Below are 20,975 nucleotides of genomic sequence, written 5' to 3' on the forward strand. Positions count from 1 at the left end.
ACAGCTCACTCAAGGGACCCCTGCGCCCGTCGGGGCGATTGCATAGTAACACACACATGGTCGCTCGAACTAGTTGATGCTCAAATTCAGTGACTGCACTCGCATGGAAGCCCCGCCCCAAATCCGCGGATCCGCAAATCCGCTAAATCCGTGGATTTTGCAGATCCACGATCCGCAAATCCGCAAAATCTGTGGATCGTGCATCCGCAAAATCCGCCCATGCTTACTGCTATTATGAGCATGTTTAGGGAGGAGGGACCCTATGAACGCAACTAGCAAATGGCATGTTTGTACAATGGGAAGCTGGCTAAAATGTTAGCGCTGGACCTGCTCCCTTTTTCTTTTGTGGAAGGATTAGGGGCCCGATGTAGGTCGGTCGGTAACGGCCGAAAATCGGTATTTTCGGCCGTTACCGACCGGTATACCTGAAATGGTATGTAGGGGCACAATTTTACAGAATCGGTAAATTTACCGATTCGGTAAAATTACCGATTTGGTAATTTGGTAATTCTCCGATGTAGGTGGGACTCTTCAGAGTCCCAGGAGCCCTAACGAATCGGTATTTTACCATCAAATCCAATTTGATGGTAAAATACCGATTCAGGTGTGCATGCACATGTGTGCATGCACACCTATGCCATGTGACAGGCAGACCTGCCCTTAGGGCAGGTCTGCCTGCCACATGGCACCCGTGCCTGTTTTGGGAGTGCCAGAGGGTGTCAAAGTGACACCCCCTGCATCCTTGTGTGAATCGGTATTTACCGATTTGGTAAATACCGAATCGGTAATGCCCATTCATTCCTAAGGGCTTTGAAGCCCATAGGAATGAATGGGCATTACCCATTCTGTATTTACAGAATCGGTAAATACCGATTGTTAAAGATTCTGTATTTTAACATCTGGATACACCTACATATCCACACTTTAGATTTACCGATTTTTAATTACCGAATCGGTAAAATTCGGTAATTAAAAATCGGTAAATCTAATTTACCTACATCTGGCCCTAGATTTTTTAGAATTTATGATGGCCATCTGTGGCTGTTTCAGCTCTCCATCACAATGTGCTGCAATAGGTTGGAAAAGCTTTGCAGCAGTGTGCTATTCAGACTATCCACCTGATGACAGGCATGTGGACCAGTTGTCAAGCCACTGATTACTTGTGTATCACTGTGCACTGGATCTCTTTTGTGGGGTTATAGAACCGCTATGTACAGGTCTCAGCACTGAAGAAACTTTTAAGGGCATTCAGCGGCATGCAAAAGTAGCCATGTTCGCAATGGGGAAATTGGGGAAATCCCATACAACTGAAACATCTTAAACGACTTTAACAGCAAGGTCTTTGAAAGGCTGCACCCAGAGGTCTCAGAATTGGGTTTGTTGCCACAGACAATTGCTATAATATAGTTAAGGCCATGGCAGGTGGTGGCTATTTCTTCTCCTGCACAAAAGGCAAAAGTTCTATAATACTATAATACTGCTGCTTACCTTACCAGACCACTTCAGCCAGGTACCCAAGATTGACTGACAATACAAGAAGAATGCAGATACATCACTCAATTTGGCAATGCAGTTTCATTTTTCCTTTAAGAATAATTGTTTCGAACGGTGTGGATTTACTATACACTTTCATAATTAGTATTTTTCAAATATAAGTGACAGAACATTTTGATATATAATAAATATAAACTTCAGTCTCTGAGGTGGAAGGGCTGTTTACAATGCATTAACCTGAACTGTGTCATACTCATTCCTTCATTTCCTTCCCCAACAAATTGATGATGTGCTGCTCATCATTGACATGATTAAAGTTACTGTTGTGTAGTGTTTGTCTTTATCACACCTTTTCCCCAAAGCCTCATTCCCATCTATTCATCAAACCCATAACCGCCTTCTTGCAAGCTGTGTGATATATTGAGGTGTGACTTCATTTACACCATAAATGGATCACACCAATTCCAAAACTTTATTTTGTATAAAACAACCATAAAAGCAGACAATAAATATTTCAAACTTTTGATCATTACATAGATATACAGACAATAAAATCATGTTGTCATACTGAATAAAGTGACTCAGTGAAGATCTGAATCAATAAACTATTGATATTCTTTACAACAATATGTTGCTTGAAACATTTTCTTCCTGAACAGGCACAGAGGTTTTTTATTATGTGCACCTTGCACCACCAGTGAATCAATTTTAATCATGTTAACAGTGACACGCAGGTGGCACAAGTGGCTTGTTGATCACCACCTATATCAGACAGCCCTACACCGTGGTGCTGGTATGCCAGCCTGGTGGTCAGATTGTTTTTGTGCATGAAGGGGCACTTTCATGCACATAAACATTCTGTTGGTGTGAATTCACCTTCCGATGCATGCTGTGAAATCCATTAGGCTTTTGACTGGCATAAATACGCTGGGCACATATGAACATTCCTCCTCGTTCCTCCTCACTATGCCAGCCGTAGGGTGTCATAGCACACAGATGCATTTTCTGATTGACAATTGGTCATTAATCTGACATGGGTGTTGCATAAAAATACCCACAGCAACAAACATGTCATGCCACTGATATGCCTAATGTAGCACTTAGAGGTTATTTACAAGCACAGGTTCAGACACGCAAGGTGGCTTTACCTGTCCTTGTTCAGCATACACACAAGTGTACCCCGCTGGTGCCTCACACAACTTATTGCTTGGATGGGACAACAGGATTGAGGCCTTTATTTATTGGTTCCATGCACCAATGGACCTTCACTTAAAAATGTGAAAAAGTGACGTACCAGTGGTGCAAGTCCTTTCATACATCAGACCCAGTATATCTGCACCATCAGAGAGAGATGTGGCAGGGCTGTTTTGACATGTGCAAAGTGTGATTTTCATATGTGGTTTACTTACATTAAGAATAGTTGGGATTGGGAGCAAGGCCCAGTACATCAAGATGCACACAGAAGACTGTGGTACTGGACTTTTCTAGATCAGATCACCACCATGACCCATTACTCAAATATGTGCACTTATTGTGACTTACCAGTTGCCTGCTCTTGACTTTCTAAGGCTGCACTGTCCTGTCCTGATATTCCAGTGACCAACTCCTCTGGTACGACAGCTGCCACACGCTTCTCCAGGGGATCCAGATCCTCGTGTTCTGCTGGGCTACCATTTCCTGTTTTTAAGGCGGCCTTATGGTTTGCTGCAAGCTTTTCTTTTGTTCTGAGCTTGCGGTCATGCCAGCGCTTTTTACAGTCAACGACAGTCCCATTAGCTTGACCTACACTGTTTATCTTCTGGACAATGCTCTGGCATATCCCCTCCTTTTTGGCAATTGGCAACTTCGAACTCACTACTGGTGCTGGTAATTGGTCAACTCAGTGACCAGGATTTCTTCTCCTCCTGACTAAAGTTCAATTTGTGCTTCCTCTTTGGCACAGTCTCAGCATGTGCATCTGGACTTTTGCTGTGGGTGGTTGTTTGAGGGTACTGACTACTGCAGTGTTCTTCCTGGTCCATGGGAGACTCCTCTATGGTCCCCAAAGTTTTTTAGGGATTTTTCATTTGTTTTCAGGTGCCTTTTTGCAGCTTCACGCAGTGGTAAGTGTTGCAGGGTTCTCGGGCTGGCGTTGTGTGATGCAAAACTGCCTTACCTGACTTTTTCAGCAGTTGCGACATGCTGACATGCGGCAGTTTTGCAGCACCTACGTCAGTTATTCTGACGCAGGCTGCTGCTTTGCCCACTGTCCACCAAGATGTAAATTTGGCACATCCGTGGTGATTTGCATTGCAGCAGTGCCAATGCATTTTTCTTGACGCATCGCTGATTTGCAGCAGCAATGCTTCACTTCTTGTAAATCTGCCCCATTGTATCCCAATGATCAGCTTTCTAACAGAAAGCATGGAACCCTTTCAGCTTACTTAATCATGAATAGCGGATCACCCTATCAGACATAAAGCATGACTGGTTGCGTGATACTGCAACCCTTATTTAATCACCAGGCACCTTAATCCAAGCTGTATGGTGATTGCAATTTTTTTTACAGGCCCACCATTTTTTTATTTTACATGTACAGCACAGGCCCCCCATTGAGGATGGTTGAGACATCCTTTTCTTTCTGGGGCCACATATTGGTCCTCGCCAGCACAGGCATCCAGTTTTAGTGTGATGTAAAGGGAGCAAAAGATGGATAATTAGGACCAGGGTGCCATGGTGTGTGTGTGTACCATGTTGGTGGCATCTGTGCATTTCATACATCTGGAATAGGAGTGGCCGTTGTTGCATATTGTTGGAAAACTATGAAAGTTTGATCCCTTCTTGGTATAATGTTACCACATTCTTTTCATTTTGTTGTTATTGTAACATAATAATGCAGGCCCTGGAACAATAATGATAGTATCTTTAGGCATATTTTGTAGCGCTCTGAAATGGCAGGTCCCAGCCTTGTCATAACGCTGCATTTTGTCGCACACAGTGAGTAATTATGGTTTGATAGATAATACCAACAGCAAAGTATTGGGAGCCCCATTTACAAATAAATATTGTAGGGCAACACTGCAATTCATTTGCTGAGGGCGGGAATACACCATATTTACAAGATTCAGTGCGTTCCAGTCCTTTTAGCCTAGCGCCAATGCAGGCACCCTTGACCATGGTGCAAGGATGTCTGTGTCCTTAGCATAATTGTATTTGTGCAGGAAGCAGCACATTCCTACAAAAAACAAATCAGGAGAGGCTTCTTCCTCATCCAATTTGTGCTGCATTCTGCACCACATGTTGAAAGAAGAAAAAACAAGGACTATGTACATATTTCTCCTCGTTACACGTGCTCTAGGTAACTGTTCATTGTTTACGCTGCCCCAGGTATACATGATTTTCTAAATCTGGGGCAGTGTCAAATCCATGGGTGTTGAGTAGAAATACCCACAGCTACGCCCATAGATCACCTCCTTGATGTAGAGTATGGCAAAGCAGTGCTTTGCGCTGCCTTGCCTTACACCATATCTATGAGGCCATGCAAAGCCATGCACCTCTAATGTATATTTGCAAGACCTGCACCACCAGATCGTTATGAAACGTGATGCCTTTGCGGCACAGGTTTCTTCTAAATGAGGGCCTTGATCTTCTGGCAATGAACTTTTGAGGTGAAGGTGTTATATGGACTTTTCTGAAAAGGTGTCACCAAATGACTGAGCTTGGGGCCTTATTTACAAGCCAATTGAGCCACAGGTGCCTGCCCATATTTACAGGACCATGTAAAGCCACCCTGTGTGACTTTTCATGGCCTTGTAATATGGGCCCCCTTCAAGCTTTACTCTGTGTGAAAGGGGTATTCCATGGCAGTTGCTGTGGGTGTTCCTGTGCAACATCCAGGTAACCTGACACGTTTTACAAAGTGTTAAAAATCTGGGAATGCATGAAAATCCTATGCTTCCCCAGGGGAGGCGTAGGAGTGGCGCAAAGAGGAGGAATACTTCTATTTCTCCTAATTTTTCAGTATGTGCTTCATTCTGCAGAACATATAGAAGGAGAAAAACACCATTAATTACTGTTTTTCTGCAAGAAGTTGTCCTTCCTGTACAACAACAATCATACGTGCAACGCAGGCACCCTTGAGCCATGGCACGGCTTCTGTTTTTGCACCAGCTCCAGGGAGAAAGATAGGAATGCCCTGTAGCTTGTATTTCAGCACAGCCGGAAGGCTTGATGAGCAGCCGTGCATCAAATTATAGTATATTAGGCCCTCAGTTTCTAATTCAAAGGCAGCCCATGCCATATTTTCATGATAACCATTTTGTACATAACACGTTTAATATAAGCATATGTTGTACATTACAAGTGTTTAAAAATGTACCAAACTTTCTAGTTAGCTTATGGACAACATCAGCATTAACAATAGTGGAAAATCCACATTTAAAATTTATTTTATTAGCATGGCTATTACTTTTTGATACCTTGGGCATAGATAGCCATTTCAAAATCTTAAAAAGCATCACAAATATCCGGCATTTAGACAACAATCCCTTCCGATTTATTGCTAACTGCCATTACTTCGATTTTCTGCAGCAGAGATTTAAGTTTGAGTGCAAAGTAGTGGTCAGCTTTATCACCTTTTCTGAAAAAAGAGATGTTTAAAGTTCCTTTGTAGCGATACTGCTGACATGTTGGTAATTTCTTGATCACAATTTACTTTAGAGCGCTATCCCCAGAGTCAGCATCTTGAATTTCTATTTCGCGAGGTTTTACTCACATGCAACTTTTATAGTCCTTTCGGGTGTATTATTTCTTACGATTCCCCTCTCTGCTGAAGCAACTGCTATTTTCTCTAATTTGGCCAATGTTTACCAACCTTCTGCGAGTGCAATAATTTAAGGCTGCTTTTTGAATATTCTTTAAAGGCTAGCAACGTATAATGCCAGGTTTTGGTTACTACATTGTGTTTTTCTGCATGTCATGTTATAATGAGAACAATATTAAAATACATTAGAGATGATGGACATGAAATATGGAAAGGGGCGACCACTCGGTCCCCCCGAACGTATGGTAGGGGGCCCGGATCCCCCCGGGAAACCATTTTGGGCGGGGGCGTGTCTCGGCTGGTATGCCCGAAGCGGCGTAGCCGGGGCGCGCCTTTTCCCGCCCAAGAAGGGTTGTCCTAGACACCTACACCGTTGGCCACGCCCCGTAGGCGTACCGGAGGAGGGTACACGCCCTCCCGAAGAGGAATAAAAGGAGCAACAATCCAAAGAAGCATCCTCTTGTTCCTGTGCTTGGAAGCTGCACCCCCTCGTTGCACATGAGCCCTCGACGGAACAAGGAGCAATTTTTGAGAACTTGTAATTTTGTGTTTCTCTTTCAGCGACTCCGTACCGTTGGATCAAGGTCCTCGTGGAGCAACAAGGATCGAATATCCGACAACGATGCCTGGCAAGAGGGCCGGAAAGAAGGGTGGGACTGACCAGATGCTTCGCATGTTCATGAAGGATATGGCGAGCATGAAAAAACAGATGACGGCAATGAACAATACGGGCAGACCGAAGAAAGTCATCGGACCAGCATTGCCGGGAGTAGTCCCCGCTGGGAGAGGTAAAAGGGCCAGGAATAGGGCGGCAGGGGGGAGGCACCAGTTCCCGAGGCACCCCCGGCAAGCCCGGTTAGTCCAGTGGAGGCCCCGGTTCCGATCCCGGACGCGGGCCAACCCATTCCGGTTGCAGTTACGCCCACTAACGAGGAGGATATGCCTCCGGAGTTGGCCGCCCAGTTAGCCGCATGGCTCGGCAAAAACACTGAGGGTGCTACGGCACCGGGAGACACGGCCGAAGAGGCCAGTTTACTAATGAAGCAGTTGCGGCAGTAGAGAGATGCCGTGAAGGCGAATCTCCCTCTTGTCTTCCCACAGGTTCCCTCAGAACAACCGGCGTCTGGCGTTGGAAAAACAGCGGGACCAGCTATGGATTCGGGTAAGCAGCCATTGCCAATGGCGAGGGGGGGAACGTTACCCCCAAGAAGGGAAAAGGTGGTCCAACATATTCCGCTGGCCACGAAAGAATTGATTTGGGCTGATAAGTATGTGAATATGTTTTCTCTTTTGACTGACCATCACGAGGTGGAGTATGTTAAAAGTCAGAAGGATTTGTGGCATCCAAATGTTTGGCGTGCAAAAATGGCGGGATTCAGGGTGGATGAGACGATCTCAAATTGGGCCAGGGCATTTGCGATGTTTACTGCGATCATGGGGGAACGTAAGCCCGAGGTTTTGACCGAATTGGCCTGCTATTAGACACGTATAATGGATTTCTATGAAACGTATGAGGGCAATGAATGGTTGGGTTATGATACTCAGTTTCCTAAGGCCAAGGAGCACGATTCATCTCTGACATGGGATTGTCTCGACTCCATCTCTTGGCAGAAGCAGCTCCTGCCGGGCGCGACGAAGTCGTCTTTGCTTGGCGGGAATGGGTCGGCGCCCTCCCGCCATCAATCGGCGGCGCCCTTTCGAGCAGGCGCCGCTGGTGACCACCAACCGAGGAGTGGTGGGAACGGGGGTAAAAAAGGGGTTTGTTGGAACTTTAACAGAGGCAAGTGCACGAGGCCACAAGGGACATGTAAGTTCAGGCATGAGTGTGCAGGGTGCGGACACTCTTCACACCCAGAGAGTTTGTGCAGAGCCAAGAATGGTGATGCAGGGGGTAGAGGAGGGGCCAAACAGGTCTAATGTCGACCAAGGGGCACCGCTACCTACCCCCGTAGATATCATGGCAATGATCCCCTGGCTAAATGAATACCCTGATCATGTCTCCGCTGGGGTGTTGCGAGACGGCTTCTCATATGGTTTCCACATCCCGGCGGGGGATTTTCGGGGGGAATCACTGTGTAAAAACCAACTGTCGGTTCAGCAGCATACGGCGATGGTGGAAAGTAAGATTGCAAAAGAGGTTGCCAGTCGCCGGGTTGCTGGCCCATATAGGCACCCGCCAGTCACTAATTTTGTTTGTTCACCGTTGGGAGTAGTCCCCAAGAAGGACCCAGGTGAGTTTAGGTTAATTCATAACTTGTCGGCTCCTAGGGGTCTTTCGGTGAACGATGCGATTGATCCAGTAATCTGTTCGGTGCGGTACGCATCCTTCGATGAGGCCGTCGCCATGTTGAATCGCCTGGGGCCCGGATCGCTGATGGCTAAATCGGATATTGAGTCAGCGTTCCGGTTGCTCCCGGTACACCCACAGGATCAGCGTCTGTTAGGTTTTGTGTTTCAGGGACGCTACTACATGGATAGATGTATGCCAATGGGTTGCTCCATCTCTCGTGCTTATTTTGAGAAATTCAGTTGTTTTCTGCAATGGGCGTTCACCAGAGCCACGGGCTATACCCAGGTTATGCACTACCTAGATGATTTTTTGTTCTTGGGGCCAGCCGGTGACATGGAATGTGCACGGGCCTTACTGGAATTTTGCGCTCTCATGAAGCAGTTTGGCGTGCCATTGGCACCAGGGAAGACGGTGGGGCCATCGACTTCACTCGAGTTTCTTGGAATTGAGCTCGATTCGGTGGAGGGATGCTTCCGTTTGCCCAGGGAAAAAGTGGTGAAATTCAGGGCCTCTCTAGAACTGTGCATTAGCAAAGAAAAAGTAACTCTCCATCAGTTACAGCAAGCAGTGGGACAGCTTAACTTTGCCCTTAGAGTGATACCAATGGCCCGCCCCTTTTCCCGCTCTATTGCACAAGCCATGGTCGGTCTCAAGGAAGGGCACCACCGCACAAGACTGTCTGCAGAGGTTCGCCAGGATATGCGCATATGGTTGGCATTTCTGGCGGATTTCAACGGTCGAGTCGTGTGGAGCAAGTCACCAGCATCCACGGAGGAGCTGGGTTTGTGGACCGACTCGGCAGGGAGCATGGGATTTGGTGCCATCTTCGGTAATCGATGGTCGGCACAAACATGGCCGACGTGGTGGCACACCAGTGGGCTCACAGGTAACATTGGGTTTCTTGAGTTGTTCCCCATTTTGGTGGCTCTGAAGGCATGGCCAGATGAGTTTTGTGATCGCACAGTGGTGTTTTGGTCCGACAACATGACCATAGTCGAATGTATAAATAATCAGGCAGCACGCTGCAAGTGGATATTGAGATTACTGAAGGAAATTGTACTACTTTGTATGAGACTGAACGTTCAGTTTAGGGCGAGGCATGTGCCGGGTGTGCTGAACCAGGCAGCTGATGCACTCTCTCGTTCCCACATGGAGGCCTTCAGGGGTTATCTACCTTCCGCGGACCTAGTGGCGGCACCATTTCCCGAAGCTCTCTGGTCACTCGGTGCCCCGGATTACAGGACCTCGTGGGAGCAAGCCTAGCCCCCAGGACAAGGAAGGCATACAAAGGAGCGTTTCGTTCCTATTGTGCATTTTTGGGTCCATCAGGAGGGGATAATTGGGGGCAAGAGGAATATGTCCTAAAGTTTTTAGTAGCACTCCACAAGGCAGGCCGATCAGCGGCAACGGCCAATAGGCACCGGGCCGCCATTGCATTCATGGCACAGGCGCATGGCATCAAGGACCCCACATCGTCCTTTCTGGTAAAGAGGGCACTGCGAGGGTGGCAACGCCTGGAGGGTCATAGAGTAGACGAGAGGCCCCCGATTGGGCTAGAAAGATTGTCCCTGCTGATGTCGGTACTCCCCGCGACATGTTCCTCCCAGTCCGAGGCAGTGCTGTTCCGGGCCGCTTCCGCATTAGCATTCCATTGGGCTATGCGGGTGAGCGAGCTGGTGGCAAAAAATAAGCAGGATATGGGGGGAGGTCTGTGTCGGGAACACATTCTGATCAAGGGTGATTCAATGGTAGTCACAATAGCCAGGTCCAAGACCGATCAGGGTGCTATGGGGGACAGTATTGTTGTCCAGCGCATGCGAGGGTCCCCCATGTGCCCGGTGAAATGCGTTGAGGAATATTTAGCGCAAAGGGCGGTAACATGGGAGGGAAGCTTGCTGAGACACACCGCCGCCACCCCACTGACTAGGTTTCAGTTTCAGCGGGTGCTAACAATGGCGATCGCGGCAGCGGGCTTGGACCCGGGCGATTTTGGGACCCATTTCTTTAGGATAGGGGCTGCTACAGAGGCTACAGCCAGGGGTCTGAGTGTGGAAAAGGTGAAACAATTGGGACGATGGTCCTCGAACTGTTATAAAAGGTATGTGCGGTTGCACATGTTGTGAAGCCAATGTCATGCACTCACGCTTCTTGTCTTCTGTTTGGTTTACAGTTTCACGAGTATGCTATGCGGGGCGGACTGTGCAGTCGACCCGACACCTGGGGACCAGCGGTCAAAGATCACCGGCTGAGGAAAGAGTGGTGTGGGTCGTGGGCCACTCATACGTGAGGTGTGCCGGGGACGTATTCAAAGCAGGTGACATGATTCACGCGGCTGGGGAATACGGGTGCAGGGTGACCTTCCACGGAAGGGGCGGGCTCTGTATTGACCAATTTCAATGTTTTGTTGAGGGACTGTTAGAGCGGACAAGGTCACCGCCGTCTGTAATCATAGTACACCTGGGAGGCAATGATTTGGTGACACTCAGTCGGCGAGTACTACTTGTGCGAGTTCTATCAACTGTTAGCTGGTTGGCGAGAAGGATTCCGGGGTGCACGATAGCATGGTCACACATGATTCCCAGGAAGGTATGGCGGGGGGCCCTCTCTGTATCAGCTTTGAACCATTCAGTAAAGAAAGTCAATAACAAGCTTAGTAGGTTGTTTCGCTCGGGACAGTTGCATTGTATTCCGCATGGATGTATTCGGGGGGATCACATGTATCTCGAAGATGGGGTCCATTTGTCCCGGGAAGGGAATGTCTTACTCATAGGAGACTTCAGACTTCATAGCATGGTTAAGGGGTTTGTAAAAGCATGACCTTTAGTAGGAGTGTGGGGGGCCGGATAGCCGGTCAACTATCCGGCCTGTGGCGGTAAGGTCATGATCGGTGAGCAGTAATTTCAAGATCCCTAGGGGGGGGCGCCACCCATTATGGATGGGAGCGCCCGGGGGGAGGCGGCCATTGGCCCCTCACACGGGGAGGCGGCACCCACTAAGTATGGGGTCGCCTAAGGGAAGGCGGTCATAGGCCCCTCCCAGGGGAGGAGGCGGCTAGATGCCCCTCCTACGAATTTCCCGGGGCCAGGACATCCGCGACGGCAGATGTGATAAACAGTGTGGGGTGGGAGGGGGGTCCACGCTACCTTCTAGACACCTCACACGAGTCCTCGGAGGACCATTAAGATGGCGTCGAGTTAAATAAGGGGCCCCCGCTAAGACAAGGGAAATTGGAAGTTGGCACAGAGGTACAGTCCTCTGTGCGCCCGCCCCTCACACCGTGAGGGGGGAATTCTGGTAGTAGGGATCTGACACCGGTTACGACCTTGCCGTTGGCCCGTGATGTTAGGATGTACAATTTTTATTTAGAAAGTATGCATTTACAGGAAGTTTAGACTTGGCTAGGAGAACCTTTGTATTAGAGATTTTTTAAGGTTAGCCAATAAACGTGTCTACATCGTAATGTCATAAATGGAAAATTGTACATGATATGAAACTGTTATTTTAATGTTTTAATTTTGTTTCATATTTTAATGAATACGGCCGGGAGGGTAACTCCCTCCCGCCTTCCAAATGTTCAGAACTGCGTCCGTCTTCCCATCCTTGGGGATTGTGTTGGGAGGGGGTGACAGGCCTCCCGGCCATATGGAAAGGGGCGACCACTCGGTCCCCTCGAACGTATGGTAGGGGGCCCGGATCCCCCCGGGAAACCATTTTGGGCGGGGGGCGTGTCTCGGCTGGTATGCCCGAAGCGGCGTAGCCGGGGCGCGCCTTTTCCCGCCCAAGAAGGGTTGTCCTAGACACCTACACCGTTGGCCACGCCCCGTAGGCATACCGGAGGAGGGTACACGCCCTCCCGAAGAGGAATAAAAGAAGCAACAATCCAAAGAAGCATCCTCTTGTTCCTGTGCTTGGAAGCTGCACCCCCTCGTTGCACGTGAGCCCTCGACGGAACAAGGAGCAATTTTTGACCCACCCACCAGCCCCTTATGGCAACGTTAGTACTGCAATAAAATTGATTTGCTTTGATAGTATCTTTTTCTCCTGGTTTAGTGGTTAATAAAGATGTCAATGTTTGTACTGCAATAAAATGATTTGCTTCATAACATTTTCTTCCCCAGTGGAGCTGTTTATCACAGTCTAATTGAAAGATGTGTTGAATGTTTAGTTAAGAGGATAATATTGCAATGTAAAGTTTATTTTCTTTCTTCAATAGGTATATAAAACGTCGTATTTATTTTTGGTCGGGCGGTAAGGTCATGATCGGTGAGCAGTAATTTCAAGATCCCTAGAGGGGGGGCGCCACCCATTATGGATGGGAGCGCCCGGGGGGAGGCGGCCATTGGCCCCTCACACGGGGAGGCGGCACCCACTAAGTATGGGGTTGCCTAAGGGAAGGTGGTCATAGGCCCCTCCCAAGGGAGGAGGCGGCTAGATGCCCCTCCTACGAATTTACCGGGGCCAGGACATCCGCGACGGCGGATGTGATAAACAGTGTGGGGTGGGAGGGGGGTCCACGCTACCTTCTAGACACCTCACACGAGTCCTCGGACGACCATTAAGATGGCGTCGAGTTAAATAAGGGGCCCCTGCTAAGACAAGGGAAATTGGAAGTTGGCACAGAGGTACAGTCCTCAGTGCGCCCGCCCCTCACACCGTGAGGGGGGAGTTCTGGTAGTAGGGATCTAACACCGTTACGACCTTGTCGTTGGCCCGTAATGTTAGGATGTACAATTTTTATTTAGAAAGTATGCATTTACAGGATGTTTAGACTCGGCTAGGAGAACCTTTGCATTAGAGATTTGTTAAGGTTAGCCAATAAACGTGTCTACATCGTAATGTCATAAATGGAAAATTGTACATGATATGAAACTGTTATTTTAATGTTTTAATTTTGTTTCATATTTTAATAAATACGGCCGGGAGGGTAACTCCCTCCCGCCTTCCAAATGTTCAGAACTGCGTCCGTCTTCCCATCCTTGGGGATTGTGTTGGGAGGGGGTGACAGGCATACACTGCTTACCAAACCTTTCTTCAAACCCTTGGTCCAATGCTGTCTTTAGAAATGGGTGGATCCTAAATATTTCATTGGTGGGGCCCTTTTTGGATCCGTTGATGCAATACTTCCTCAGATCACCTGACAAACGTAGGAGCTGTTGGAGGAAGTTCATTACACAGTCAACATAAATCAGAATGAATAGTATAATGCCATTTTTCTGTCCCGCACCACCAGAAAAAAACTTTGCAGTGAAGAAAACGAAAATGACCATCAATATCTTGGAAGAAATCTCCCAGTGTGTAGGGATAATTAGATTTTTGCTTATCAGAAAATTAAAAAAAACTGTTAAAGTTTGGGGGTGAGACATCAAAAGTAACAGTGGCTGTGCACCAAACTTTTTAGTAGAATTAATGGAAATGCCATGGCAGTGGTTCCCTTCAATGTACTGAGATAACCCTTGGTATAAATTCGGCAGATGCGTCACAAATGTCCTCCACCATCCCTATTGACACTACTCCATCTGTCAAATGCTAAATCAGGCCCTAAGAATTATTTAACATTTAAGAATCAAGGACCTTTGTTAATTAATAAAGTAATATAAGATTTTATGGATGAAGCATGTTTTCCTTGCAGAAGGACAAACACAATTCTGAAATTCACAAATCTGTTTACCAATCTCCACATAAAGATACCAGGGGAAAGAGGGCTGTTTGCTCATTGCTATATTCATTATGTGCAGAAAAACTAAATGCCTGTTTGCAAATTAAAGGACCCAACCGGTGAATTATGTCACAATAGGTCTCAAAACCAAAACAAACATTATCAAACAGAGGAGCATTCTGGAATAGAAGACTGGTGCATGTATATGATGTAGTGCTGATATAAGAGATTTGTGTTTTTTCATTACTCTGTGAGGCCTCTTTTAAATGTGCACACCCACAATGTCCTTGCATAAAATCCACATGCATTGACTGGCCGAGTGGTATGGTGGGAAAATAGACCAGTACATCCTTAATTCACAGAGGAAATATTCCAGGTATTATGCCTTCCCTTCCCGTCCCTTCCCTTCCTACTTGACTTAGGGCCTGACCTGACTTTGGGGGATGGGTTACTGTGTCACAAACATGCCTTAGGATATCATGCACTGTAATAAGGAGGAAGGAATATTCGTTCTGCTTGTGATGGAGAAACTCATCAGTCAAAGTCTAAATCAAGCCTTTAGTCGGGCCATGGGGAAATGCAGGCAAGTGGAGACCACTATCTACACTGTCTGCATTTTTAAACCAAAAGCACAATGGTTGATCTGGACTGTGCATAGATTAACTCAACTGCATATATGTCATACAGCAGCCAATCTGAATAATGCATGGCCCCTGCCAGAATCTGGCTGTGGATAGCAAATAATCACCACACCACTTAATTGCATGTAAGAATCTACATGAGTCACTGTAAATCATTCGACACAAGTGGCACAGTGGCAATCAATTGAACATGTCAATGTTTTTGGGAAGTATGCTCGATGCCATAGCAGCTCAATGTTGTCCCTCAAGGGGAGATCAGTGTTATTCAAGCAGTCAATGTGAGAGCAATGGAAAGTTGCTCAGACTTGCATACCCTGAAGTAGACCACACAATTGCAAGCATTGCAGATGAACGTTGAATAAGACAATATATTCACGGTGAAAGACTGAGTGGATAAAGTTCCTTGAAAAACGTTATATGCCCGGGATGCCCGTCACCCCCTCCCAACACAATCCCCAAGGATGGGAAGACGGACGCAGTTCTGAACTTTTGGAAGGCGGGAGGGAGTCACCCTCCCGGCCGTATTTATTAAAATATGAAACAAAATTAAAACATTAAATAAAAGTTTCATAATCATGTACAATTTTCATTTATTACATTTCGATGAAGACATGTTATTTGGCAAACCTTAACAAATCTCTAATACAAAGGTATCCTAGCCGAGTCTAACATCCTGCAAATGCATACTTTCTAAATTAAAATTGTACATCCTAGCATTAAGGGCCAACGGCAAGGTCTTAACCGGTGTCAGATCCCTACTACCAAAAACTCTCGCCCCCACGGTGTGAGTGACGGCCGCGCAGAGGACTGTACCCTCATGGCCAACTGTAATTTCCCTTGTCTTGTTGGGGGCCCCTCTTTCCGCTCGACGCCATCTTAAAGGTCGTCCGAGCACCCGTGTGAGGTATCTGTAGGAAGGACAGCGTGGACTCCCCCCCCCACCCCCACACTCTCTATCACATCCGCCGTCGCGGATATCCGGGCCCCGGGAAATTCGTAGGAGGGGCATATAGCCGCCTCCTCCCCTGGGAGGGGCCTATGGCCGTCTCCCCTTAGGCGACCCATCCTTAGTGGGTGCTGCCTCCCAGTGGGAGGGGCCAATGGCCGCCTCCCCCCGGGCGCTCCCATCAATAGTGGGTGGCGCCCCCCCTCTAGTGACCTTGAAATTACTGCTCACCGATCATGACCTTACCGCCACAGGCCGGATAGTTGACCGGCTATCCGGCCCCCCCCAAACTCCTCCTAAAGGTCATGCTTCCTCAAACCCCTTAGCCATGCTATGAAGTCTCCTATGAGTAAAACATTCCCCTCCCGGGACAGGTGAACCCCATCATTCAGATACATGTGATCAACCCGAATACACCCATGAGGAATGCTATGCAACTGCGCCGAGCGAAACAATCTACCTATTTTGTTGTTAACCTTCTTCACCGAATGGTTCAGTGCTGATACTGAAAGGCCCCCCGCCACACCTTTCTGGGAACCATGTGGGACCTGGCAATCGTGCACCCCGGGATTCTTTTTGCCAACCAGCTAACGGCCGACAACACTTGCTCGAGTAATACTCGTCTACCCAGTGTCACCAAGTCATTGCCCCCCAGGTGTACTATGACTACAGATGGCGGTGACCTCTGCCGCCCTAAGAGACCCTCAATAAACGATTCGAATTGGTCAACACAGAGCCCGCCCCTTCCATGGAAGGCCACTCTGTACCCGTATTACCCAGCTGCGCGATTCGCGTCACCTGCTTTGAATACGTCCCCAGCCCGCCTCACGTATGAGTGGCCCACGACCCAAACCACTCTCTCCTCAGACGGTGATCCATGACCGCTGGTCCCCTGGTACTGGGTCGACTGCAAATTCCGCCCCGCATGACATGCTCGCGAAACTGTAAATCAAACAGAAGACAAGAAGCGTGAGTGCATGTAACTTGACTTCACAACATGTGCAATCGCACATACCTTTTAAAACAATTCGAGGACCATCGTCCTAACTGTTTCACTTCTTCTGCACTTTGACACCTGGCTGTAGCCTCAGTAGCAGCCCCTATCCTAAAGGAGTGGGTCCCGAAATCGCACGGGTCCATGCCCGCCGCAGCGATTGTCAGTGCTAGCACCCTCTGGAACTGAAACCTCGTCAGTGGGGTGGCATCGATGTGCCTCAGCAAACTCCGCCCCCATGTGTCCGCCCTCAGAGCCAAGTATTCCTCTATACACATTATCGGGCACGTGGGGGACCCTCGCATGCGCTGGACAACAACACTGTTTCCCATCGCTCCCTGGTCAGTTTTGGACTTAGTTATCGTGACTATCATCGAATCACCCCTAATTAGGATGTGATCCCTGCACAAGCCACCCTCCACATCTTTCTTATTTCTTGCGACCAGTTTGCTCATCCGCATAGCCCCCTGGAATGCTAATGCGAAAGCTGCCCGGAACAGCACTGCCTCGAATTGGGAGGAGCATGTCGTGCCTAGTTTTGCCATGAGCAGGGACAACCTTTCTAAGCCAATCGGGCGCCTCTCATCTTGCTTGCGACCCTCGAGGCGCTGCCAGCCGCAAAGGGCTTTTTTCGCCAAAAAGGAGCCTGTTAGGTCTTTGATGCCATGCACCTGCGCCATGAATGAGATGGCCGCCCTGTGTCTATTGGCCGTAGCCTTCTCTGTGCAGTGCTACCAGGAACCCAAGGAAGGAATCCTCCTGACCCCAGTTCTGACTCCCTGTCGGACCCAAAAATGCACAATAGGAACGAAACGCTCCTTCGTATGCTTTCCTCGTCCTGGGGGCTAATCTTGCTGCCACGAGGTCTTGTAATCCGGGGCACCGATTAGCCAGAGTGCTTCGGGGAATGGTGCAGCCACTAGGTCCGCTGTAGGTAGATAAACTCAAAAACGCCTGCATATGTGAACGAGAGAGTGCATCAGCCGCATTATTCAGTACACCCGGCACATGTTTCGCCCTGAACTGTACATTCAGTCTCATGCAAAGCAGCACAATTTCCTTAAACAATCTCAAGATCCATTTGCAGCGTGCTGCCTGTTGGTTAATGCATTCGACTACAGTCATATTATCAGACCAAAATACCACTGAGCAGTCTCGGAACTCGTTCGGCCATGCCATTAGAGCAACAAAAATAGGGAATAGCTCGAGGAACCCTATGTTACCTGTGAGACCGCTGGTGTGCCACCACGTCAGCCATGTTTGCGCCGACCATCGATTACCAAAGATGGCGCCAAATCCCACGCTTCCCGCCGAGTCGGTCCACAAACCCAGCTCGTCCGACGGCTTGTTCCACACCACTCGACCTTTGAAGTCCGCCAGGAATGCCAACCAAATGCGCATGTCCTGGCGAACCTCTGCAGACAGTCTCGTGCGGTGGTGTCCTTCTTTGGGACCAACCATAGCTTGTGCAATAGAACGTGAAAAGGGGCAGGCCATTGGTATCACTCTCAAGGCAAAGTTAAGCTGACCCACAGCGTGCTGTAACTGGTGCAGGGTCACTTTCGCCTTACCAAGGCAAAGTTCCAGGGAAGCCCTAAATTTAGATACCTTTCCCACTGGCAAACGGAAACATCCCTCCACAGAATCGAGCTCAATTCCCAGAAACTCGAGTGAAGTAGATGGGCCAACAGTCTTACCGGGTGCCAATGGCACTCCAAACTCCCTCATGAGGATGCAAAAGTCCTGTAGCGCCTGCGCACATTCCGTGTCACCGGCTGCTCCCAAGAACAGAAAGTCATCTAGGTAATGCATAACATGCCTTTGCCCCGTGGCCTCGGTGAATGCCCACTCTAAGAAACAGCTGAATTTTTCAAAATAGGCACAAGAAATGGAGCAACCCATCGGCATGCATTTATCTATGTAATAACTTCCTTGGAACGCAAAACCTAGCAAACGCTGATCCTGTGGGTGTACCGGGAGCAACCGGAACGCTGATTTGATATCCGATTTCGCCATCAGTGCCCCGGGGCCCAGGCGATTTAACATGGTGACGGCATCATCGAACGATGCGTACCGCACCGAACAGACTTCTGGGTCAATAGCATTGTTTACTGAGAAACCCCTTGGAGCAGACAGATTATGGATCAGCCTAAACTCCCCCGGGTCCTTTTTCGGGACCACCCCTAACGGGAAACAGATGAAATTCGCCACTGGCGGGAGCCGAAAAGGCCCAGCCACTCGGCCTAGGCTCACCACTTTAGCGATTTTTCTTTCCACCACACCTGGATTCTGCTGTGCTGAAAGCTGGTTTTTGCAAAAAGGTTCCCTACGAAAATCCCCCGCCGGGATGTGGAAGCCATATAAGAATCCCTTCCTCAACACCCCAGCGGAGACATAATCCGGGTATTTGTTTAACCAAGGAGTCATAGCCATGAGATCAACGGGAGTAGGCAATTGTACCCAACAATCCACCTCAGTCCTGCTTGGACCCTCCTTTACCTCCCGCCCTCTATTTTTCGATCTGCATGAACTCTCTGTGTGAGAGGAATTCCCACAACCCGCACACACGTGCTTGAACCTACATGTACCTTGCGGTCTGTTACAATTGCCTCTATTGAAGCCCCAACAGACCCCCCGCTTTCCACCATTCCCGCCGGATTTCGGCTGGTGATCGTCACCGGTGCCTGCTCGAAAGGGCACCGCGGGCTTCTGGCGGGAAACCCCCGACCCATTCCCACCTGCCGAGGAAGTTCTTGCCGCCCCAGGCAGGAGCTGTTTATGCCAAGAAATTGAGTCGAGGCAATCCCATGTCAGAGAGGAATCATACTCTTTTGCTTTACGGAACTTCATGTCATAACCTTTCCATTCACCCTCCTCATACGTTTCATAAAAATCCATTATACGTGCCTGATAACAAGACAGTTCAGGCAATACCTCGGGCTTACGTTCACCAATAATAGCAGTAAACATTGCAAAGGCCTTAGCCCAATTCGTTATCGTCTCCTCAACCCTGAACTCTGCCATCTTGGCGCGCCAGACGCTCGGGTGCCACAAATCTTTCTGTGTTTTAGCATACTCTATCTCGCGATGGTCAGTTAACAACGAAAACATATTGACATACTTGTCTGCCCAGATCAATTCTTTTGTGGCCATCGGGATATGTTGAACCACCCTCTCCCGCCTTGAGGGTAATGAGCCCTCCCCTGCCACTGGCAAGGCGAGCTTACCTGGTGCGGTCGTTGTTCCCGCCGTGTTCTCGAGACCAGCTGCCGGTCCTTCTGGTGTCGCCTGTGGGGAGACAAGAGGGAGATTCGCCTTCGCGGCATCTCGCGACTGCCGCAACTGCTGGATTAGTAATTTGGCCTCTTCGGCCGTGTCTCCTAGCGCCGTAGCACCTCCTGCCTTCTTATTGAGCCATGCGGCCAACTGGGTGGCCAATTCAGGAGGCATCTCCTCATCGTTAGCGGGCGTAATCACAACCGGAATTGGTTGACCCGCGTCTGGGGTTGGTACTGGGTCATCAGCTGGTACGGCAGAGCTGACCGGGGGCACCCCAGGGACCGGATCCTCCACTGCCGCCGCCCTCCTCCTGACCCGTTTCCCTCTACCCTCGGGGACGACTCCCGGCAATGCCGGGCCTATTACCTTCTTCGGGTTACCAGGCTTGTTCATTGCGGCCAGTTGCTTCTTGATGCCCGCCATATCCCGACCAAGCGCTGGGACTTGTCCGATGCTTCGTTCTATTCTCGCCATTCTGTTCACCAACATGCGAAGCACCTGGTCTGTCACGGAACCCTTTCCTGCCTTCTTGCCAGACATGGTTTCAATTATCTACTCCGGGTCGATCAACACGGTCCTGGACCCTTCGCTGTAAAGTCACTGAAAGAGAAACACAAGAATTACAAGTTCTCAAAAATGGCTCCTTGTTCCGTCGAGGGCTCACGAGCAACGAGTGGGTGCAGCCTTCCAAGCACAGGAACAAGAGGACGCTTCTTCAGATTCCCGCTCTCTTTATTCTTCTTCGGGAGGGCGTGTACCCGCCCCAGGTACGCCTACTGATCGTGGTCATCGGTGTAGGTGTCTAAGACAACCCCTCTTGGGCGGGAAAAAAGGCGCGCCCCGGCTACGCCGCTTCGGGCATACCAGCCGAGAC

The sequence above is a fragment of the Lissotriton vulgaris genome, chromosome 11 (assembly GCF_964263255.1).
Source record: "Lissotriton vulgaris chromosome 11, aLisVul1.2, whole genome shotgun sequence".
NCBI lineage: Eukaryota > Metazoa > Chordata > Amphibia > Caudata > Salamandridae > Lissotriton > Lissotriton vulgaris.